This window comes from Sapajus apella, unplaced genomic scaffold (assembly GCF_009761245.1).
Source record: "Sapajus apella isolate SASKATOON/1434 unplaced genomic scaffold, GSC_monkey_1.0 scaffold4, whole genome shotgun sequence".
Classification (NCBI taxonomy): domain Eukaryota; kingdom Metazoa; phylum Chordata; class Mammalia; order Primates; family Cebidae; genus Sapajus; species Sapajus apella.
The window spans coordinates 17,789,748-17,815,006 of record NW_022436944.1 but is presented as its reverse complement, the minus strand read 5'-3'; the positions used below and the strand labels follow the sequence as shown (position 1 = coordinate 17,815,006).

Here is a 25,259-nt window from a genome sequence, read left to right as displayed (position 1 = left end):
ACAACGAATGTCTGCCTTGCCTTATGAAGATCTGCATGCTTATCACATAGTTCTAGTCTTTGTTGAGCTCTAGGTTTGTTGAGAAATATGGTTACATTCAAGAATTGAGAGAGACAGCTGCTTTATTTTTGGAATACAGAGAAAGCACTAGTAATCAGTTTGCAAAATCTTTCATAACCAATATGGCATAGGCACAGACAAGTCAAGACTGACACTGGCCACAAATAATTGGTATCAATGCATTGAATTAAAAGTACCAATTATTTTATCCTTCAAAAATAACAATGAGATTGCAACATAGGTATCAACATAGAAAGATGTCCAAGTTATAGTCAAGTGAGAAAACAAATTTTCATAACAAGAGGTATAACATGGTCCAATTTATAAAGGAATCTTAGAGGAATCTGATGAGACTTACAGATTACCCACACAGGATTCTGGCAAACATGTGCAGAAGCTCGGCAAAAAGATCTCCTGAGAGTCTTATTCCTGAATTCTAGTCCTAAATCTACTAGGTTGCTTAACTCTTACATACCTTGGGTTCTACGAAATCAAGGAGTTAAACTAGAAAATCATTACACTTTTCCAGTTCTCATTTGCCATGAGTATAAGAGCAATTGTTTCTTAGTTCCCTTTTGTGAAATAAATGTTTTAAAAAACCTACTTCAAAGATTATTGTGAGTCTTTAAAAGAGCAGGTTTGTGAACACACATTGTGAACTGTGAATATAGTATAATAACAATAATAATCCATAGCTTGAAAAGCTATGTACTACATAAATCATAGCCTGTACTACAATTTATTATTCATTCTAGTTCTTCTTAACTTCAGCTCACTTGGGGATATTACGTACACAAATTCTTCATCATAAAGCCCAGAGTCTTATGTTTAAGGTTACTTTAGGGGCTAAACCGTATCAAATATCAGCCTCAGGGGTAAAAAAAATCTGTTGCAGCAAAGTTGACTTAATTAAACTTCTGAAAAGTGAATCCTATTTTCCCACTGATGTCCTTATTGACATCAGAATCACATCTCCTAGAAAATATTTCAGTGGATTAGGTTGCAAACTCATTTTCCTATTTAAAGAATTATAGAAGTTGACTAAATACCTTTGAAGGGTCTCTGTCAACTAAAATAGTCTATGGTTCTGATTCTATTTTAGGATTCAGTCCAGCAGTTACCCTTTCTCAAGCTGAGATGCCAGTGGGTGTATCCCAGTCCAATTTTCAGGGATCTTAGGAACTTGTCTCCCCTCTTGATGTCAATCTGGTAAAGCAGAGTTTACTCCAAATTTGTTTCTTTTTTAACTGTGTGGCCACCAAGGACAGAAATAGAATTTGGACTGATGTCACTGAAGAAACAATTCAATGTAAAAAACTTTCTAACAACCAGAGCTGTCCAATAAAGAAGTAGCCAGTAATAGAAGAAACTGAGTTACTATGGCAGGAGAAAATAAACAGAGGGAGCGCACCGCTTATTGGGGATGAGTATCCATTTTAGGATATTACTGCTTATCTTTTATCGCTCTAACTACTTGTAGGCATCCTGGGGACAGCTTTTTAAATTTTGTTGCTTTCTGGATCTCTGAACATATTGTAGATGTTTAATAAATATATTTTTAATTATTGAAAGAATAACACAGAGGGGAATCCTGCATTTATGGAGCAGGGCATTGGAAAGCAAAACTTTAAGATGCTTTAACTGTGAGATTCTTGGAAGCGTTCATCATCCTGTGGAAAACTAAATTCAATGGTAAGGGTGTGATGTGTTAGTAAGTATTTTGTGATTTTTAAGAAACTTTTCTATCTCCAGATTATTGTCAGTTCCTCTTTGCAATTCTTTATTTAGAAGATTTTCTTTCTTATCTGAGGCCCCAATGTTATACTAAGACCCCCCAGCACTGAGAAATTACTACTCTTCTAATTGCAAAATGTCTAAAATGTAAGAGCTATGCTGCCAAATCGTCTTTTAACAGCATAAGCCACATACTACTTGGAAAAATACCTGATTCTGAAAAATTTAAGTTTTATATTATGACAAATAAAACCCAAATTTGATAACTTCTGGATTCTACCAGACTTGTTTGTTTCAAATAAAATATACTTGAATTTCATATCATTCTCGAATACAACCAGCACCCTGCTTTGTTTATGTTTGTGATTCAGACTCGTACTCTGAGTCTCAAGTCTTTGGTGGGTGGTAAAATCAATTTAATGGATTAAACGCAGAATTTTTTTAAAATGATACAGTGAAATTGAAAAATATCAGAATGCATCATACCTAGTAAGGAAAAGTATTTTTTAAATGAAACTTCCATTTCTGTAATTTACATTTACATATATGCATATGTGTGTTGTGATATAAAATGTATTTCTTACAGTGGATCATGTGCCAAAAAAAAAGTTCTGAGGCCCTTTAAAATACTACAGTATGTCAATAGTATAATGTATTAATAATATCCACAGCATGTCATTATCCAATTTTTTCAGGAGATCATTTTGATAGATAATCAGGCCCATACATGTGAAATAACCGGGTTCAAAATTTCACATTAGCAGTAATGGGAACAGATGACCCAGTTCCCAAGATTCATGCACTTAGGTTAATTGGAATTCAAATAAGAAGAAGGGGATGCTATTTATTTTACATCATCCACAGAGAAACTGAAGGTCAAGTGCTTTGCAACTCACGGTCCAGACGTAGATGCCCCTGCTTCCTTCCCCAGGGTCAGCGCACAGGCATTGTTCCTTTCCTGGGGTTATCTTTGTTGTCTTCCAACCACCTTTATAGCCCACTATTATTACTGTCTCCTTTACTCTTTTATTTTAGCACTTGGCAAATATGTGAGGCAAAGTTCACAGGAGTTAAATATTTCTAAGAATATTGCTCTTAAAAGGTTGTTAGAAAAGAGTCCTTTCTTCTACCCTCCTCACTTCCCTCCTCCCTCTTTTCTCCACTCTCCTAAGATCACAAGTGTTTGAAGCCACTTTTGTTCTACAAAGTGGTCTGTGTCTCCTTCAGAATGAGAAAGGTTCTATGTATGGTGGCAGTAGTTGGAATAAGTCAAAATGCAAAAGGTTAAGAGAATGTAAACACTTTTAAATTGCCTTTTTCAATTTTCTTTTAGTAGCTTTAAATAGCTATAAATAATATATACTTCATACACAGAGGAAAGTTAATTCTTATAAATATTCTTTCAGGGGAAATAAAATGTTAGGTGCATTTCGCTTGGTAATATATTCTCCATTTATTGATTATTTTCTAAAAGACTCCCACTGCCCCCAATTTCTGTATTATCAGAATAGTAGATAGAGAATATTTCACTTGAAGCTGAATCTATTTTCTCAATTTTTTTGAGTGACTATTCTCTAAAGAAAGTATTATTAAAAGCAGACTTTCCCAAAATTGACTTTAACAGCAATTATTTTCTTTGAATATGAGAAGGATATTTTGATTTCCCAAATGCACGTTAACTGAATTTTTGAACTGGATCTTTTATGGTTAAGTTTTCTCTATTTTTTTCTGTAATAGAAACATTACATTACATTGTCTAACTGAGAACTCTAAAGCTGGAGGCTCCATGGTATGTGTCTTGCATAAAATAAAACTGCAGACGATAGCAAATTCATTTTTCTACTCTGCCGTAGCTCCTATGGCTCACTAACTTTTGAACTATGGCTGTGCTGAGTGAATTTTCTTGTCAGGCCCTGTAAAACTGCATTTCAGAGAGAGCAAAAGCAACTTGAGTTTTTTCAAAGGGACCATGTTAGTGGACAAGTCACATGGCTTTTCTAGGCATCAGTAACTTCTACTGCATAAAGTAAGAACTTTCAGATAGAATAATCTCCAGAGTTTGTTTTTTTAAGTCTTTCTAGCAATAAAAATGTATTGACTCTGTTAACAAATATTTAATGATTTTAAGTCAAACAAAACCAATTTTTACATCATTGTAGTGTTGCAAAGGTATTAGGTTTCTTTTATGCTGCCTAGAGAGAACTTCTTAAATATATATTGGATGTCAGTGTTCTATATATAAATTTGAGCATATCTTAATTAATAAAAAAAGATTAAAACTCACATTGGCTCAATTATACTGGAGCAGGGTGAGAACATCTGACAAGGCAAGAGCAAAGATAGCCCCCGAGTATCTCCTCCCCTTTGTTGAAATATTACCAGCCAAACATCAGTGATCAAAAAAGACTCACAAATTAGATGACAGTCCATGCCCACAAACTATAATACAATTCGGTTAAGGTACACTAGGTCAGTTGCTAAGAGCCTTGTGTTTTTTCTAGTAGTTACATAAACAGTTAGATGTGTTTGCTTTTTTTAAAAGACTAAGGAAGAGGGAAAATTGCCAACACAATTACCAAAATAATTAATTAAAAGCCAGCTCAGTCAGCAACAGCTGGTTTCAGTCGTCTGAGTGTGCCCTGAGGCAACAGCACGCAGATCCTTGCGCCTCCTTTCTCCAGCAAGGAACGCTGCCATTATCTCGTTCTCAATGAAAAACCACCTCCCCTGTCACACCCCTGTAAATTGCTGAACCTAAAGGGCTTTTCCTCCATCCAGAAAAGAAGGTAATGGAAACTAAAATAAGTAGTTCAACCATAAGTCTTGGGAAGCTTCCAAAAGCCTTCATTCCTGCCCAGAAGCTCCGAAAGAGGAGGCCTAGGGTTAGGGAGATAAGCAATACTATTAAATTTTTCGAGTCTGGAAATGCTCTCCCCAACCCCATTTCTCTTTTAAGTAAGGGACCCAGAATAAGAAATAAATATTTGGGAAAGACACAGGAACTACATTTCAATCTTACAAATCCTTTTTTTAACCTTATGTATTGAGAAGTTTTAGATATATATAAAAGTATAGAGGGTAATATAATGCACCCCCATGTATGAATCATTCAGCTTCAACAGTGATGAACTTGTAGCTCATCTTGTTCATTGTTTTGAAGCTAATCCCAGACATCACATCATTTTAGAGGTTTTAGAGATTGTGTGTGTGTGTGTGTGTGAGACAGGGTCTTGCTCTGACACTCAGGCTGCAGTGCAGTTGAGAGATTACAGTTCACTGCAGCCTTGACCTCCAAGCTCAAGTGATCCTCCTACTTCAGCCTCCTGCATAATTGGGACTATAAGCATGTGCCACCATACTCAGCTATTTATTTATTTATTTATTTATTTTGTAGAGACAGGGTCTTGCTATATTGCCCAGGCTGGACTCAAACTCCTTGTCTCTAGTGATCCTCCTGTCTTGGCCTCTAAAAGTGCTGGGATTACAGGCATGAATCATCACACCTGGCCTAGAGATAATTTTTTTAACATAAAATTATCTTCCACTTTTCAGAGGTCAGGAAATCTAAATGAAGGAAGAAAAATGGAAATTTCAGCTAAAATCATTATAGTGGTTAAGTTATATAAACTTCTTATACTCTAAATAGAGTTTTCATTTTAGCCTCAAAATTGATACTTGTCAATCATGAGTCAACAAATATTGATTGAGTGTCCCTTAAGTGCCAGGCTCTGTCACCACAAAGCCTAAAAATAGATCAATGTGAGATCTATTTTTTAAGTCTTTCTAGCAATAAAAAACTTTTGATTCTGTTAACTAATATTTAATTATTTTAAATCAAAACCAATTTTCACGTTGATAGGGATAAGAAACAAGGACACTCTGGGCAGAAGAAGGTGTGTCCCCGGCAAGGGCCTAACCTTCAAGCCTGGAACCATGGCCCAAAGTGAGAACATATATCCCTGTTTTCCCACCCAAATGTTGCCTTTTCTAAAACTACCCATGGCCCACCCCACCCCCCATCCTGTGCCCATAAAAACCCCAGGCTCAGCCAGCAGAGAGAGAAGAAGAGATGCAGCTAGGTGTCAGAGACCACAGTTGGAGAGAAGCAACTTGACTTCAGAGGGACAGCTTGAAGGCACAGCTTTGGAGAGGAGTTGGGCCATCTCCAGCCAGACTCCAGAGGAAGACTATCTTCCCCCAATCCATCCCCTCTTCAGCTTCCCTTCCTGCTGAAAGCCACCTTCATTGGCAATAAAATCCCCCACATTGACCATCCTTCAAATTCATTCATGCAACATTCCTCCTGGACACCAGGTAAGAACTCAAGTGTGGGTGCAAAAGCCTGTCACACTGACCTTCTACTGAGCTGTTAACACTTAAGCTGTCCATGGATGGCAAAGCTAAAAGAGCACTGACTGTAAGACTCCTTCTGGGGCCTCAGGGGTCATGGGCACCCCCAAGATGCTGCCATGGGACCAGTACAAATTTCGTTCCTGCTGGCACCCCAAAATGCTCACCCCAGTTCCTACACCTCCTCACCTGTGTGCTCCCTCCAACAAGAGGTTAAGCACAATGGGTTTGAGTGAGTGGAGCTTGCCTCTGCTGGTGCTGAAGCAGCTGGCTAGTTCCAGTCCCTGCACTCCAGTTCCTGCCCACAAAAGAGTCAGGGAAATTTCCTGCTTCAACATCATTGTAGTGCTACAAATGTACTAGTTTTATTAATAGTGCCTCACAAATTAAAAATAAATGTTGTGCCTGTTTTATCTATTTAAAAAAAAAAAAGTCCAATGGCCCTGATGTATGAATACACAGCTAGCGAAACAAATTTTTGTTGCCACAAAGTAAACAAGCTTATATTATTTGTTAGAGCTCAGAAACAACATGATAACCTAAGAATTAGCTTCACTAAAGAAGTGAAAGACCTCTACAGTGAAAACTATAAAACACTGATAAAAGAAGTTGAAGAGAATACACAAAAAATGAAAAGATATTTCATGTTCATAGATTAGAAGAATCAATATTATTAAAATGTCCATACATCCAAAGCATTCTTCAGATTCAGTGCAACTCCTATCAAAATACCAATGACATTCTTCACAGAAATAGAAAAAATAATCCTACAATTTATATGGAACCACAAAAGACCCAGAATAGCCAAGCCATCCTAAGCAAAAGAAATAAAACTGGAGCAATCACAGTACCTGAATTCAAATAATACTACAGAGCTGTGGTAACCAAAACAGCATGGTACTGACTGGCATAAAACAGACACATAGGCCAATAGATCAGACTAGAGAATCCAGAAACAAATCTATACACCTAGAATCAACTCATTTTTGACAGAGGTGCCAAGAACACACACTGGGGAAAGGTCTGTCTCTCCAAAAACGTGCAGGGAAAGCGAACATCCAGATGCAGAAGAATGAAACTAGACCCCTATCTCTTACATTATACATAAATCAAATCAAAATGAATTACAGACTTACATCTAAGACCTAAAACTATGAAACTACTAAAAAAAAAATTAGAGAAACTCTCCTGGACATTGAACTGGACAAAGATTTCTTGAGTAATGCCCCATGAGCACAGGCAACCAAAGCAAAAATGGCAAATGGAATCCCATCAAGCTAAAAAGCTTCTGCACAGCAAAGGAAACAATCAACAAAGTGAAAAGACAACATGTGAGAAAATATTTGCAAGCTACCCTGACAAAGGATTAATACCCAGAATATATAGGGAGCTCAAACAACTCTACAGGGGAAATAAAACTAATAAATCTATTTCTAAAGTAGGCAACATATCTAAACTGACATTTCTCGAAAGAAGACATACAAACGGCAAACAGATATATGAAAAAGTGTTCAACATCACTGATCAACAGAGAAATGCAAATTGAAACTACAGTAAGATATCATCTTACCTCAGTTAAAATGGCTTATATTCAAAGACAGGCAATAACAAAGGTTGGCAAGGATGTAGAGAAAAGGGAACCCTTGTACACAGTTGGTGGAAATGTAAATTAGTACAACCACTATGGAGAACAGTTTCCTACCATATAATCCAGCAATCGCACTGTTAGATATATACCTAAAAGAAAGGTAGTCAGTATATTGAAGAGATGTCTGCACTCCTGTGTTTGTTGCAGCACTGTTTACAATAGCTAAAATTTGAAGACCGCTTAAGCATCCCTCAACAGATGAATGAATAAAGAAAATGTACATATACACAATGGAGTACAATTCCACCATAAAAAACAATAATATCCTGTCATTTGCAACAACATGGATGGAAATGGAGGTCATTATGCTAAGTGAAATAAGCCAGGCACAGAAAGACAAACTTCTGTATGTTCTCACTTATCTGTGGGATTTAAAAATAAAAACAATTGAACTAATGTAGATAGTAAAATGATGGTTACCAGAGGCTGGAAGGGATAGTTTGGCAGTGGGGATGAGGGGTGAGTGGGGATGAGGGTAAGTGGGGATGAGGCGTAAGTGAGGCTGAGGGGTAAATGGGGATGGTTAATGGGTCCAAAAATATAATTAGATAGAATGACTAAGATTTAGTATTTGATAGCATGACAGAGTGACTACAATCAGCAATAAATTATTACACACTTAAAAATAACTAAAAGACTATAATTGGATTGTTTGAAACACAAAGAAGGATAAATGCTTAAGACAAAGGATATCCTATTTACCCTGATGTGATTATTATGCATTGTATGCCTGTATCAAAATATTTCATGAACCCTATAAATGTATACGTGTACTATGTACTCACAAAAATTTAAAACAAAACAAATAAACAAAAACATAAATTCAGCTTATTAGAATTCCCAAACATGAATAGAAGATCTGTGATAACACTTTTTGCCACCCTTCGATATTTGGTAAGGTTTTCTGGTAGATTTTCTACATAGAAAAAAAAAAATACCCTTTGAAGAAAAAGAAGAGCCTTTATGACTTTAACAGGACAATGCTTTCCCAGAATCTCTCAGAAGCTAACATAATCCTGTACATACAGATTAGCCTGTGCCTCCATTCCTGGAGAGACTGCAGTAAATGCAAATACAGGCCTTATTATGGGGTCATTTTACATTTCAAACTGCAGTTTACTTTATAATCGAACAGTTCATCTTTACAAACTAGCAGTAAGTCTCAAAAAATACACACACACACACACACACACAAACACACACACACACACGACTGCTTAACAACAAAGATCCTTGTATATACAACATTTATTTTTCTTCCCTTTTCTTAAAATTCTATTTTCTGACCAGTTGAAGAGTCCTGTTCTAACTTATTTCATTAAAAATATCAATTTCTTTCCATGGGCCTCCAAATTATTGTTTTAATTTGAAAAATGTTTTACCTCAGTTCTGAAAGGACTGTCTCCTGCAAACATTCCCACTTCTGAGTGTTTCCTACTTTAGGAGAACAAAAGTTCCAGCTTTTAGTATCCTTAGAGCACACACTTTCTCTCTGCCTCAGATAGACCCAAATTCTCAGACAAACAAAACAGAGACATGGGATGGGACAATGAATTCTCACTTGGCCTCATTGCAAGTGAGATATACAGTCGTCTCTGATGGCTTCTAGATCTTGGGCAGTTTGAACACTTTCTTTATTTATATATTTAAGATGTATAGCACAATGTTTTGATATACAATGAAGTGATGACTACAGTCAGGTAAACTAACATATCCATCCTCTCACATACTTACTTTTGTGTGTGTGGTAAAAGTACCTAAAATCTCTCTTAGCAAATTTCCAGTATACAATATTCTTAACTGTCATCCTCATGTTGTTCATTAGATCTCTACACTAATTCATCCTATGTAACTGCAACTTTGTCCCCTTTGACCTACATCTGCCCATTTCCCCTGTCCTCTCACCCCAATCACCATTATCCTCTCCTTTTCTATTTATTCAATGTTTTAAAAGATTTCATATATAAGTGAGGTCATGCAGTATTTTTCTTTCTATGGTCTGGTTTACTTCACTTAGAATAGTGTCCTTTCCATTCATCCATGTTGTCTCAAACAACAGAATCTTCTTTTTAAAGCTGAATAATATTCCATCATACTATATATACCACAGTTTATCCATTCATCTATTGACAGATGCTTTGGTTGTTTCCTTATCTTGGCTATTGTGAGTAATTTTGCAATCAACATGAAAGTGCAGATATCTTTATGAGGCAGTGATTTCACTTCCTTTGGGTATATGCCCAGAAGAGAGATTGTCAGGTCATAGGGCAGTTTTACTTTTGGTTTCTTTAGAAACCTCCATACTTGCTGCATCAATCTACATTCCCACCAACAGTGTACAAATGTTTCCCTTTCTTCACACCCTTACAAACACTTGTTATTCTTTATCTTTTTGATAAAAGCCTGGACAAAGTTTTGTTTTATGGCAGAGTCTGTATTAAGTATTACTATCCTTAGGTTCACAGTCATACGCATTTTTCAATGTTCACTCACTGAATCAACATAGAAATTTAAATGGGAAGTTTAGTAATTATTTCTTCACATTTTTATTTTCCTCAAATGTCTTGAACACAAACTGTATATTTGCTAAATAATGTTTTGTGGTCCTGAGTCAAATCTTATTAAAACTTGATATGTTGGGAACTCCAAGCCAAGAGGAGGAAATACTTCTAGACCTTTCCATAAACGGATATGTCTTCAAATGGAATTTAAAAAGGTAAATAAAAACTTATTTGAGGTCTATATGGAATTGATCATTTTCTTTTGAAAATAATCATTCAGACAATTACTTTTGAAGAAATCTCTTCAATGCCATCTTTGCTAGTAACTACTAGGCTATTTTCCATTCCCACCTCCAATATTAACATACCATGCATGACATACAGTGCTATAGAACCAAAAGATATTCAAGAGCTCCTAAACAAAAGAACTTGAAGGTCAAAAGGGGAGCAATTCTTACAGAATATTTTGATAATAATATAATTCCAGACACACAGACTCTTTAGGGACTTAAAGTCCTAAACCCCTAAAATTATACGTGAGAAAATTGCAACCTGAGATATTATGCCAATTGTCTAAAATTTTTAGTGGCAAGAACCAGTTTTTTATTTCAACAAACATTTATTGAACATCTACTCTATAGCTGGCAAAAGAAGACATTTTGGAATAAAAAAATGCAAGACACAGTTCCTACCCCCTACCCCCTGTTGTTCACAGTCCATTAGGCATAGCTGCCTAGTGAGCAGAGACACAGAGTGATAGGTTCTTTGATAGAGGCAGTCACAAGATGAGGCCCAAAACTCACAGAGCAAGAAACCAGAACAAATTTTTGGAGGGGGTTGGTTCTGACCTGAGTCTTGAAGAAGGTGAAGGAGCTGCTTAGGAATGGAAGCGATCAAGAGAAAAGGGCCTGGCTGTCTAGGTCTTCCTGCATTCACATTAACCTAGTCTACTTTTAAAATGTTTTGGCTTTGAGTTTGGTTTTGTTCATGAATTATTTTATCTCTAGGTCAGAACATGGTACCAAAGGAGTGAAAGCCATAACAGCCACCTTAAAAATGTCTCACACTAACCACAAGGGGGAGTAGATTAAAAATAGCTGAATTCAGGTAAGCCACTCATCACCACCACTAAAACTCACCAGCAAGTAGGTAGTGTTATGGGGCATGGGCCAAACCTCCATATAAAGGCAGCTTTGCTTACAGAGTTATTCATTGTATCAATCTGTGTGCTTTTCAACTATCACTTTAATATGTAGGTAGAAAATAAAAAATATTCAGTAAAAATATGCAAAACACAAATTTATTAATTCAAGTATTTTTGAGTTCTATTATGTGACATGGAGATACTTCAGTAATATTCTAATCATACACTTAATCCTTTGTAAAGAGATTTGGGGCTTTAGTTTTTTCCTCAGTTACTCATTTGTTGACTTAAGCCTGAACTTGGAGGTGTTCAGAGACTAGAAAGACAGTCATAGATACAAGAATCTATTAATGTATAGAGGATGGGAGAAGGAGAGAGAAGGAGTGATTTGAAAATATCTTCAGAACAGGCTGCATGAGTGGCTGCAATGTTTTCAAAAGTGGGGTTTCTGGATATCTTAAATATGCTTGTAGTGCCACAGCTTGTAGAGTTGGAGGATGGTGGTCAGAACTCACCATTATTCATTCATGGTAGCTATGGGTTCTTACCTGTCCTCTAGGATCTAAAAAATTATCTATCTTTGGGACCTCTGAAAGATGACATTTTTGATCAAAACTTAGATCCATGTTCTCCACATGTAAATGTTTTTATAAGGCAAATGGGATAAACATTTAAAAGCAGGACTGACACTTTTTTGTCCCTTTTCAGTGTTAAAGATGTCAAAATAAGAACATCTTGGTGAGTCCGCTGGTGATATTTCTCTCTCTCTCTCTCTCTCTCTCTCTCTCTCTCCCCTTTTACCCTCCTGGCTCACCAAGAATGGTCCAGGACTAAGAAAAGGCATAGATCAAAGGAACAGTAAATACAGCCTATGCCTGGAAGACTTAACATTTTAGCTGCTTTGTTGGGGATGGAATCTGGAGGCAATTGCAATAGAGTGAATAGAAAAATAATATAGGAGTCAAGACACAGGTAAAATTCTGGCTTTGCTGCTAAGTATTTTGATGGTTTAGGCAAGTTATTTAGTCAACCTAGGCTTCAATTTCTCTGTAGGAAATAATGATGGCTGAAATTTGTTGAACATGTATTATAAATCTATCAACAGTTCTTAGAGGCTTATTTGGATGGGGATGAATAGATCAATGGTTTTCAAACTTAACTTCTGTGAAAAGGAATCCTTTCATACAATGAAGTCTTGTATGGCTCCCCAATACATAGCACAGATAAAAGTAGTATACCTATTTTATAAGTTACCATATATAGCATTTCCTCATGATACACTTGAAGATTATCATGATCTGTGATTTCTACCACATCAAGCTTTGATCTATAACACATTTGAGTAGTAAGCATTTTCTAACTTAGTATTTAAAATAATAAATGTAATGAAATGTGTGTGGATGCCTAGAACACAGTTTAAAAGCCACTGAATGAGTTTATCTCTGAGGTATCTTCTGAATCTGATGTTCTCCCTGTCTAAGCCTGGCTCAGATGGCAAAAACTACTGCCAAGAACACAAACACACCAGTCACTTTTCTCCCCTGTGAAGGAAAGCGCCTCTTTTATTTCCCAGCAGATTCAATGCATAATATGAAAAATCTGTCAGTGTGACTAGTTTTAATTTAGTCTCTCCTTCAACAAGTTTTGGAGCTAAAGGAATTGCTACATCTGTGACAGTCGTAACTGCTATGGGATTCCACATAGACTCACAGTGTGTACATCTGAATATTCCCAGAAGTATCTAGTCAAGTTCAATAAAATTTTGAATGTCAGCAGACCTGAAATCCAGTAAATAAGAAACCTGAACTAATATCACATAGTGAATTTCAGCAATGCTGCTTGGGTGGTAAGAAGGGTTCTCATTACTTTTTACCTATGTGACCCTGGCCACTTTTCATTTTGGGACCTAGTTTCTTGAACCAGAGTTCAACATTATTTCCTTTCCAACTGAAGTATTCTTTATTCTCTAGTTAGTTAACATCCTTCTTTGATCAATTATACTGCCTGTATCTCCACCACTTCTCATTTATCAGCTGGACTGTTTTCATGAACATGCATTCTGTACAGATTTTCCACTGTGTAATTCTGGTGATTCTACATATGACTTAAATGTTTTATGTTTGCATGTAAAACTGGAATTGCATGATATGAGATGAATGGTAAAAGTTACATTTTAATTTTTAAACTCAGAACAACATTAAATAGCAAATAAAAGACATAAAATATTTACATATAAATTTAGCAAAATATGTATAAGATATCACATGTACCTGAAGAAAACTACAAAACTCTAATGAAAGAAATCAAAGTAGATCATAAATAAATGAAGAGATATTCCATGTTCATGGATAAGAAGACTTAATGTTAAAATATCAGTTTTTCCCAATTTGATCTGCAGATTCAAGCAATCTCAATAAAATAGCCCAGAAAGTTCCTTTGTGGTGACCAGCAAACTGATTCTGAAGTTTACATGGGGAAGCAAAAGACCCAGAATAACCAACAAAATATTGAAGAAGAACAAAGTCAAAGGACTGACAAAATACATCCTCAAGAGTTACTGCAAAACTACAGTGATCAAGATAATGTGTTATTGGTGAAAGAACAGACAAATGGAGCACAGGAATGGAATAGAGAATATGGAAAAAGACCCACACAGTAATGTCAACTGATCTTTGACAAAGGAAAGTTACTGAGGAAAGGACAGCATTTTCAATAAATGATACTGGAACAATTGGACATCCACATGCAAAGAATGAATATAGAATCTAACCTTATACTATACAAAAATTAATTTTGAATAGATCACAAACCTAAATGTAAAACTATAAAACTTCTAGAAGACAACATTGATATTAGATTTCATTACAATAAAAAATTTCTGCTCTGTGAAAAACTCGTTAAGACAATGAAAAGACAAGGCACAGACTGAGAAAAAAAAACATAAAATATATACCTGAGAAAGGACCTTTATATATCTTTTATTTATATATATATATGCTTTTATATATCTTTTATAAAAATATTTATAAAAGATATATCTGAGAAAGGATATACAATGAACTCTTAAAACTTAACAATAGACTGGGTACAGTGGCTCATGCCTATAATCCCAACACTTTGGGAGGCTGAGGCGGGCAGATCATGAGGTCAAGGGATCAAGACCATCCTGACCAACATGGTGAAACCCCACCTCTACTAAAAATACAAAAATTAGCTTGGCATGGTGGCGTGCACCTGTAGTCCAGCTACTTGGGAGGCTGACCCAGAAGAATTACTTGAACCCGGGAGGCAAAGTTTGCAGTGAGCTGAGATCACGCCACTGCACTCCAACCTGGCAACGGAATGAGACTCCATCTCAAACAAACAAAAAATATCAACAAAATAAAAAAGCCAAACAATTCAATTAGAAAGAGAGAAAAGTATCTAAACAGACATCTCTGCAAAGAAGACATATAGAGGGCAAATAGCATATGAAAAAATGTTCCCCATCATGTGCCATTAAAAATTTGCAGATTAAAACAAAAATGAGATACCACTACATACCTATTAGAGTGGCTAAGATCAAAATGACTTAAAAACATGCCCACACACAAAAAAACTGCACATAAATGTTTACAGTAAATTTATTCACAGTTGTCAAAAACTGGAAGTAACCAAGATGTGTTTTGGTAGATGAATGAATAAACTGTGGCATATCCATACAATGAAATTCAGCAATAAAAATAAGCTATCAAGCCATAAAAAAATCATGGAAGAGAAAGCTGAAATGCATGTTGCTAATTTAAAAAAGCTAGTCTGAAAAAGCTACATATTATATAATTCCAACTATATGACATCTGAAAAGGCAAAACTATAGAGAAAATGAAAAAAATCAGTGGCTTCCAGGGGTTAGTGGGGAAAGAATGCATAGGCGAAGCACAGGGTATCTATTTTTTATTTTTCAAAAAAAATTTTTTTTTTTTTTTGGTCTCACTCTGTCACCCAGGCTGCAGTGCAGTGGTGCAATCTTGACTTACTGCAACCTCCACCTCGTGGGCTCAAGTGATTTCCCCAACTTAGCCTCTGTAGTAGCTGGCACTACAGGTACACCCATCATGCCCAGCTAAGTATTTTGTATTTTTTGTAGAGATGGGGTTTCACTAGTGTTACCCAGGCTGGTCTCAAACTCCTGGACTCAAGTAATCCACCCTTTCACCCTTCCAAAATGCCAGGATTATAGGTGTGATCCACCACGCCCAGCTCCAAATTTTATTTTAGACTCAGGAAGTGCATGTGCAAGTTTGTTACCTGGTTCTATTGCATGATACTGAAGTTTGGAGTACAAATGATCCTGTCACCCAAATACAGAATAGTACCTATTAGTTTTTAAACCATTCCTCACCCCTGTAATAGTCCCCAGTGTCTATTGTTGTCACCTTTATGTCCAGGAATTCTCAATGTTTAGTTCTCACTTATAAGTGAGAACATGTGGTATCTGGTTTTCTGTTCCTGCATTAATTTGCTTAGGATAATGGCCTCCACTTCATCCATGTTGCTGCAAAGAACATTATTTTATTCCTTTTTTTTTTTTTTTGAGATGGAGTCTTGCTCTGTTGCCAGGCTAGAGTGCAGTGGTGCAATCTCAGCTCACTGCAACCTCCACCTCCTGGGTTCAAGTGATTCTTCCGCCTCAACCTCCTAAGTAGCTGGGACCACAGGCCTGTGCCACCACATCCGGCTAATTTTTTTGTGTTTTTAGTAGAGACGGGGTTACACCATGGCCAGGATGGTCTCGATCTCTTGACCTCGTGATCCGCCCGCCTCGGCCTCCCAAAGTGCTGGGATTATAGGCGTGAGCAACCATGCCCGGCCTTTTTAAATTTTTTAGTAGAGACGGGTTTCACCGTGTTGGCCAGGTGATTTTGTTCTATTTTATGACTGCATAGTATTCCATGGTGTATACATACCACATTTCCTTTATCCAACCCTTCATTGATGGGCACCTAAATTGGTTCTACGTATTTGCTATTGTGAATAGTGTTGCAATGAACATGCAAGTACAAGTGTCCCTTGGTAGAATAATTTGTGTTATTTTGTATATATACTCAGTAATGGGATTACTGGATCAATGATAGTTCTATTTTAAGTTCTTTGAGAAATCTCCAAACTGCTTTCCACAGTGTCTGAACTAAATTACATCCCTATTAACAGTGTATAAGCTTTTACTTTCTCCACAATCTCACCAACATCTGTTGTTTTTTGACATTTTAATGATAGTTATCCTGACTGCTGTGAGATGGTAACTCATTGTGATTTTGATTTGCATTTCTCTGATGATTAGCGATGATAACCATTTTTTCATGTTTGTTGGTGACTTGTATGTCAGCTTTTGACAAGTGTTTGTTAATGTGTTTTGCCCATTTTTTAATGAAGTAGTTTGCTTTTTTCTTGTTCAACTCTTTAAGTTCCTTATAGACTCCAGACATTAGATCTTTGTTGAATGCATAGTTTGTGAATATTTTTTCTCATTCTGCAGGCTGTCTGTTTACTCTGCTGATAGTTTCTTTGGCTATGCAGAAGCTCTTTAGTTTAACCAGGCCCCACTTGTCAATTTTTGTTTTTCTTGCAATTACTTTCAAGGATGTAGTCATAAATTCTTTCCCAAAGCTATGTCCAGAATGTTGTTTCCAAGGTTTTATTCTAGGATTTTTATGGTTTAAGATCTTACAATTAAATCTTTAATTCACCTTGAGTTAATTTTTGTATGTGGTGAAAGGTAGGGATCCAGTTTCAGTTTTCTGCAAATGACTAGCCAGCTATCAAAGGATATTTTGGATCAGCAAAGCTATTCTGTATGATACTGTAATGGAGATACATGACATTATGCATTTTTCAAAACATATAGAACTATACACATTAAGAGTGAACTCTAATATAAACTATGGACTTTAGTTAGTAATTACGTGTCAATACTGGTTTGTAAAGTATAACAAATGTGCCACACTAATGCAAGATGTTAATAACAGTGGAGACCTGGAGAGGGTAATATGAGAACTCCACTTTCTTCTTGTTTCTTTTTTTTTTTTTTTTTGTAAATCTGAAATTGCTCTAAAAAATAAAGTCTAGTAATTAAATACAACACCACCATTACAAGCCAATAGAGAGCACAAAAGAGAATTAAAAAGCTTTTTTAAAGTACCTTTAACAGCACTTTATTTTTCCTGCTTTGCTTTCTGAACAAAGGGTCCCATATTTTCACTTTGCTGTGGGACCAGAAAATTATATAGCTCGGTTTATCACTTTTTATAAATAATAGCTAATGTTTATTTAGCACATATTATGCAGCGGGTATTATGCTAAGTACTTTCACATATTAATTCATTTAAAATTCACAATCCTGTGATACTTTATATATTTTATAATGATCTCTTTTACATATTTTTAAATATTTTATAATGATATAACTAATCTCATGATAATATTTTCATGCCTATTTACAAATAAAAAAAAATCAAGGTTTAGAGAAGTGAGTGTGTTAATCGAAGTTACTTAGCTGGTAGAAGAAATCATCAGATTTGAACCCAACCATCTGATTCCCAGCTCCTGACCACCAGCAATAACCACCACCATGTTAGAGTTCAAGCTCTCTGAGGTACTTCTTTAACTATGCTACTGACCATCAAATATAAACGTCACTGATTACAATGCTCAAGCATGTGCCAAAAGGACAGTCCTGCGATTTTAATCATCCTGGGTGAAATGTGAAATATTCCCAGCCAGCTTTTTACAAAACCCCTCAAATTCTTTGGATGATGCAAGCTGCATAAATGCTCTAGAGTCATATGAACGTTATGAACAGTACTTCTTTAGATACTTACAAATTATGAAGAATTAAAAATATGCACCATGTACATACGCTTTTATAAAGCAGACCTAGGTAATCAATTTTGAACTAAGAAGGCACACACTAGATTTGAACATCAACAGCAAAAAATCAAAATTAATCCTCTTAAGCTTCTTTGGCTAAGTTCTTTGCCATACTTATCCTGCTTTCTTTTTGACTTGCTCAGCACATAGCTATGGGGTTAAGCAAAGGAGACCTTTTCATCTGTGCGGGTTTTGAGGCACAGTTGTCTGTACAAAGTTTAGGGCTCTCTGCCAATCCCATAGACCTTAGCTCTGCAGCACAGATGTATGCCTCAACTTACCAGATAAACTAGGCTCTAGTCTTTCTCCTGTTAACAATTGATCTTAAAAGCAATCTGACATGAACGTGTCTGCCAAAGTTGGCTCTGTACTTCTGACTGAAAACCACATCTAACTGAGTGGTTGAGTCTGTCGTGGAGGGACTCGGGTCTTGGGAGGTTTGAAGTGCAGTAGGGGGTTTTAGTCCTGCTGTGATGAAGCTAGCTAGCCCATGCATCTCTGCTTCTTTGGCACATGGTGGAAGCATGAGGGATATGTTATGATAAAAATCCCAATTATGCCTTCCACCATCTGTTAATAGCATGTGCTTGTGTACACGTTGCCAGGAAATATCGAGAACAAAGGAATGAGAGGCCCTCATTCCATAGACATGGCTCTCAGCTCCCACTGAGGTTCACTGGTTTGGTTACAGATGTGTCAATGTCCTCAGCACCCAGCCCCACATAGCAAGGAAGTCCACGATCTTGGGCAAAGCTAGACTCATCCAGGTCTGTTTGGGAAGAGGGATCCAGTGGAGTGCAATACTGAAATTTTTCTTATACTATCTCAAAAATGCAATTAAAATGGAGATAACCAATTAGCTTCCACATCATGTGTATATGAGACTGACTTACAAAGTAGTTTAAAAAATACAGCTCTCCTTGAAAAAAGGCATACATGGCATGTGTTAAATAAAGTTTTATAAAAAGATTTAAGTTTAATTTTAATTACATTTTAAGTATGTGAGTTGGAACCATTGTACTTTATCACATCAGGGGATTTTTTTTCTTCAAGATGAGTGAGAGTAACTATAATAGACATGAAACCATTGTAGAAATAAGCAACAATTTTGTATAGATAATTGGAATCCACAGATAAAGTAACATACTGAGCCATTAGTTTCCACCTCTTTCTAACTACATTAGTGTCAGAGTTAACATTTAATAAAAATTCTACTAGGCTGGGTGCTGTGGCTCACACCTGTAATTCTAAGCACCTTGGAAAGCCAAGGCAGGTGGACAACTTCATCTCAGGAGTTTGAGACCAGCCTGAGTAAAATGGTGAGACCACGCCTCTGTGAAAAATACAAAAATGAGCTGGCCTTGGTGATGCATGCCTGTAGTCCCAGCTACTTGGAGTGCTGAGGCAGGAAGATCACTTGAGGCAGGAGGTTGAGGCTGCAGTGAGCAGGGATTGCACCACTGCACTCCAGCCTGGGTGACAAAATGAAACCCTGTCTCAAAAAAAAATTCTACTATATTTTTAAGATCTATTTTAGAATGTGATCCTAGAAAATAATCTGGACCTTAAGCAATGTGTCTAAAACATTACTAAACAAAATTTATTTAGTTTCAGAGTAATCTAATGAAGATTCGTGATTTTCTCATTATAACACACAGTCAGGGATCTTGTCATACTTGTCATACAGATCATATTCAGAAATTCCTTGGTAGAAGTTAGAAATGTGACTGTGTGAAGCAATTCTTTATCTACATATAAAACAAAACTGGAATCCTGTTTTTGTCCCCAAACATCCCTTTGATTTTACCATTGAGTTTTTATAATTAGGACAGTTTTCTTCCAGCGCCCTCACTAAACGACACCCCTCTACCCCCGTCTTGCACAATTCCCTTCCTTCCTCTCCAGCAAACATTCCTCTATGCAAGTCTACCGGCACCACTTCCCTTTGCCAGGTGAGTCGCATGCTGCCATACACCCACCCTGAGAGCTGGCTGCCCTCAAGAGGAAGTTCACTTAGAACATCTTGATTAAAATGAAATGTGTGTGTGTTTTTTTTTTTCTAGTGTGGTCTGCATAGTTTGGGGAGGAAAAAATTGATGCCCAAAAAGTGAAATGACTCTGACATGGCTTCTTAAAGCTGCTAGGGATACAATTTCTGATCCCTATTTTAGCATTCCCTCTGCTACTTTTCCTGCCTCTCCCTACTCATTTGTCTTTTGCTTCTCTCTACTCATTCCCTCTGTGACCCTAGCAGAACTCCTAGCTCCAATTAAATCATCATAGTTTCTCTTCAATCCCTTTCTCACAGAACTGAATGAGTGAGGAAGAGGAAGCCCTCCTCTTCCCACCTTTCTTCCTTACTCCTCCCGCTGTCATTCTTGTACACAAAATTGAAACAGGTTAATACTTAGGCACATTATTTTTAATGTGTCTTTTAATTAAAAAAGCAATACTTATAGAATACTTGAAAGATACAGTGCATGAAACAATAGTTACCTGTAAATCCACACCCCAAAGAATAACCACTGTGAAGACATTGACGTGTTTTCTTTCTTATAATGTTTCTATATACATATAGCTACATGTTTTAGCATTTTGGGGGACTAAACTGGAGCTATAATTTTGCTTCCAGATTTGTTTCTCATGTCACTAAAATTTATTGAAGAGCATAAATATAATGAATGCCTTGTCCTTTATCATATACTCTAAAGAATTTTGGACTACTGGCTAATCATTTTTAATTGACTCTGTCTCAGTGGTGTTTTGGTAAACTGGCTCTCTTAAAAAAGAGCCCTGACTTACTGTATTTGCCAGTTTCCATGGTGTAAATGCTCCTACCATGGCAGATTTCAACAATTAGCTCGCAAAAAAATCCTAAAAATTTAATCAATTATTATAAGCTGGTATATGCTAGTCCCAACAAACCACTGACTATCAAATATTATAAAGATGACATATTCCGGCTCGCAAGCAGCCAACACTTAAGTAGGGCCCTTGATAAACAAGGAAATGTCTTTTAAACCCATAGTTGCCTCCATTTTTCGCCATAGTGTATTTCATCTAGCTGTGTTCATAGTTGACAGACTTCAGAGTGACCCATCTCCAGTAATGACCTCAGAAAAAGACTAGCAGGCAACCTAGAATATCCTTCAACAGTTTTCTTTACATTCCTTACCCTGGTCGCTCGAAATCATTTTCCATAGTCTTGTGCTTCCTGCCTTTCATTGCTATTCAATCCTAATGGTTTCCAGATGTTTAACTTCCATTCAGTTACAGTTACATATGGTTTGAACATGGAAGAGGACAGTTAATCTGAAAAGAAAAAAAAAAAAAAAAAACAAAGTAAAACACTGACATGTAACTAACTTTGTGAGTAGGTAGAATGAGCTTTCAAGTCATCTCGTCACCTACTGCTGACTTGCTCCTTAAAAAAAAAGTCCTAGAACTGTGACATAAAGATCAAATGAATAGCTTTTCTGAAATTTTTATTACCTACAATGGAATTCTGTAGGCCACCACCTTCAGAGTAAATGTGTCAAAGTTGAATTTATAATATTTCATCCACCATCACATTATAATAACTGTTGGTCTTCTTAGCTAAGCTGAAAATTAAGTAAAATTTTCAAATTTCATCTGAATTACATCTCTTATTTCCCCACAAAGCTTAGTGCAGTGTTACCTGTGATGACAATTGTCAGTACACATTTATTGAGTTAATGAAGACTGACATGGGCGTAAAATGTATTGCAGTAGAGAAAAGCCTGAATATTATGAGGCTACCGTATTACAAGTAAAGCTTAGGAACTGAAAAAACCTGGGTTGAAATCTGAGCTCCTTATTTGTCAGCTGTGTGAACTTAAGTGAGTTATTTAATCTTTCTGAGCTTCTATTTCCTCATCTAAATATTTGGATGACAATATCTTCCTTTGTAGGGTGGTTGTAAGGTGTTTCGGTTATCTCTTACTACGTAACAAGCTACTCAAAACTTAATGCTTTAAAACAGCCATTTATTTTGCTTTTGCTATTGTTGATAATGAATTTGGGAAAGGCTCAGTTGGATATTTTGTATCTGTTCCACTTGGCATAGTTGAGTTGGTTGAAAGTGGAGGGTGTGAGATGTATGGTATATTATATACTTATATGTATTAGCTCCTTGCTGCTTCCTGGCCTCTCCCTCTTATCCTCTAGGGGTGGGAGTTGGCAGACTTTTCCTGTAAAGGTCCAGATAGTGAATATTTTAGGCTTCAAGGGTCATATGATGTCTGTCACAGCTATTCAACTCTGCCACTGTAGCATGAAAGCAGCCACAGACAGTAAGTAAACAAATGTGTGACAATTTCAATAAAATTTTATTTAAGTTTCATATATACTCGTTAAATATCAAGACTGTTGTTATTCTTTTGGCTGCCCTGCCCTGCCATTCTTAGCTAGCAAATCATGCAAAACAGGCTGATGAGTCAGATTTGGCCCACAGGGTATAGTTTGCTGACCCTGACTCTTGGGCCTTTCCATGCAGCTTGGGTTTCTCACAGCATGGTGGTCCCAGAGTAGTCACATTTCTTATACAGTAGCTAGGTCCCCATAGCAAATATTCTGTGAGACGGGAAGTGGAAGCAGGTAAAATCTTAAGACTTGGGTCCTGAAACTGGCATAATGTCACTTCTGCTGTATTTTCTTGGTCAAAGCAGCCATAGGGCCCACCTATATTGGAGGGGTGGAGAAATTGAGGAAGTAGAGATTGGAGGGGTTGAAGAAAATCTCTTCTTGATGTGAGAATGGCTAGGTCACATTGCAGAGGAGCACATGGAAAGGAGAGATTATTGTAGTTACAAATACAATCTACCACATGAGGATTAGGAATAATATTTATAAAGTACCTGCTTCTCTTGATATGCACCCAATGAATGATGACTCATATTGCTATTAATAGTGTCATTATTAACTTTAAGGAGGAAGCAATTAGCACCGAGATTCATATTGACCTTCTTAGAGGAAAAAGGTAGGGAAAAATTTGGCTTTTAAGAAATTCTCACTTGTGTTTCCCTCATCTACAGTAATGGAGCTCATAATAGGAACTGTTTTTGAGTTGTTTTAGGAAGTTTATTGAAAAAAATGTGAAAAGTGCTTAAGTAGAGCACACCTGGCATGAATGTAATAACTGTTCATTATTACTATTATTTTATGTCATGGTTTAGAAATAATTTATTGTTTTGATTATCATAAGCTTTTCTAGGACTTCCAAAACCTTGTCTCTAAAATGCATTGATGGGCATGGTGGCTCACACCTGTAATCCCAGCACTTTGAGAGGCCAAGGTGGGTGGATCACCTGAGGTCAGGAGTTCAAGACCAGCCTGGGCAACATGGTGAAACCCCCATCTCTACTAAAAATACAAAAATTAGCCAGACATGGTAGTGGGCACCTGTAATCCCAGCTACTCGGGAGGCTGAGGCAGGAGAACTGCTTGAACCCAGGAGGCAGAGGTTACAGTGAGCCCAAAATCATGCTACTGTACTCCAGCCTGGGCAAAAAGAAAAAAAAATGCATTAAGATGCCAAGTCACAAGATTTAATAACTTCATGAATTATATAACTGATACACTCAAGAGAAAAATGTTTTTAAAAATTGAAGCTTGCGTTATAAAAAATTACACATATAACAATATAAATATAGGTAAATACATCCATTCATGTACACATCACAGTCAAATTGTGAGGTAAATTTTCCATTGGATTTACATTTTTAAACAACTAACAAACATGTTTTAGGTGCATTTTGCCGAAATAAAGTGGTAGCCAAATATGAAATATTGATATTGACCACTATAGGAACAATCATATAAGAAGAAAAACAGTAAACAGAAAAGAAACTGATTCAGAATTGTAAATAGGGTGCAAATTGGGGTTTTATTGATTGATATTGGTTTCAGTTGGTGAGTTTCTAAAATAAGGCAGCAAATGAATAAAAGGATCAGGACACCAATGAAAGCTCTAAACAACTGCAAATAAATTAGATTCCCGAGTAATAAATCTTGAATTTTGCTGTGTGATCACCCTTATCAGGAAGAAGCCTGAGAAAATAGAAGAGCTCTCCATCCTGCCCAGAAGGTCAAGGACACACTTGGCATCATCAGCTCCACATTCCTAAGGGGAGGATGCTCCACCGAGAATGCAAAGAATGGCTTCTTGGTCTGGATAAAACCAGTGCTTCTGGGGCTGTATTTCTGCTGACCCATGGCAAGGCAGCATGCAGCAGTTTAAGAATAATACTCTTTGATGCTATTCAGCCATTTAACAGAATCTTTGCTGACATGGGAAATCAGTCCCCAGTATGTTGTTAAGAGAAAAACAGGCACAAAGCTGTAAATATAATGTGATACGATTTCTGTCAAGCAACGTAAGATACATGAAAAAAACATTATAAGGCTTTGCCAAACATAATAGAAGCCACCCACGTGCGACAGGATTTGGGGTAACTTATTTTCCTGTTTCTTTTGAGATTTTCTTTGTTTTCCAAGTTTTCAGCAGCATGTGTTATTTCTCAAGTACAGAACAGTTATTTTAAAACATAACTGAAATAGAAGGAAGTGAGGCAGCAATAAAGTGATATTGAGAGTAAACAAACGTAATATATTTGTCAGTGCTTAGTAAACAAATCAGCGCCCTACCTCAGCACATAATATTTCAAAGTAACCACAACATGCTATGTTAAAGATTTAATTTAATTTTTATATAAGGATGAATTAGGAGGTATTATAAATATTGTACAGCTATTAGATATTGCTATACTTCATTAACTAATCAAACTTTATCAAGAAAAAATGCACATGAAATTGCAGTTGCCAACATATAGACTCATTTAGAAGTCTTTAAATACTGTCATGTTAGAGACCATGACATCATCATGTCTGAATCATG

The 25,259-nt window shown here is 36.5% G+C and overlaps 1 long non-coding RNA gene across 1 annotated transcript in view; it reads right to left on the bottom strand.

The window, feature by feature from the left end:
* LOC116540081 overlaps positions 1-21,658 on the bottom strand; it is a 30,393-nt gene extending 8,735 nt beyond the window's left edge. The window contains exon 1 of the long non-coding RNA XR_004264298.1: positions 21,519-21,658. This is a non-coding gene — a long non-coding RNA (uncharacterized LOC116540081). The remainder of the gene's footprint in view (positions 1-21,518) is intronic.
* Between the last annotated feature and the right edge of the window lie 3,601 nt (positions 21,659-25,259).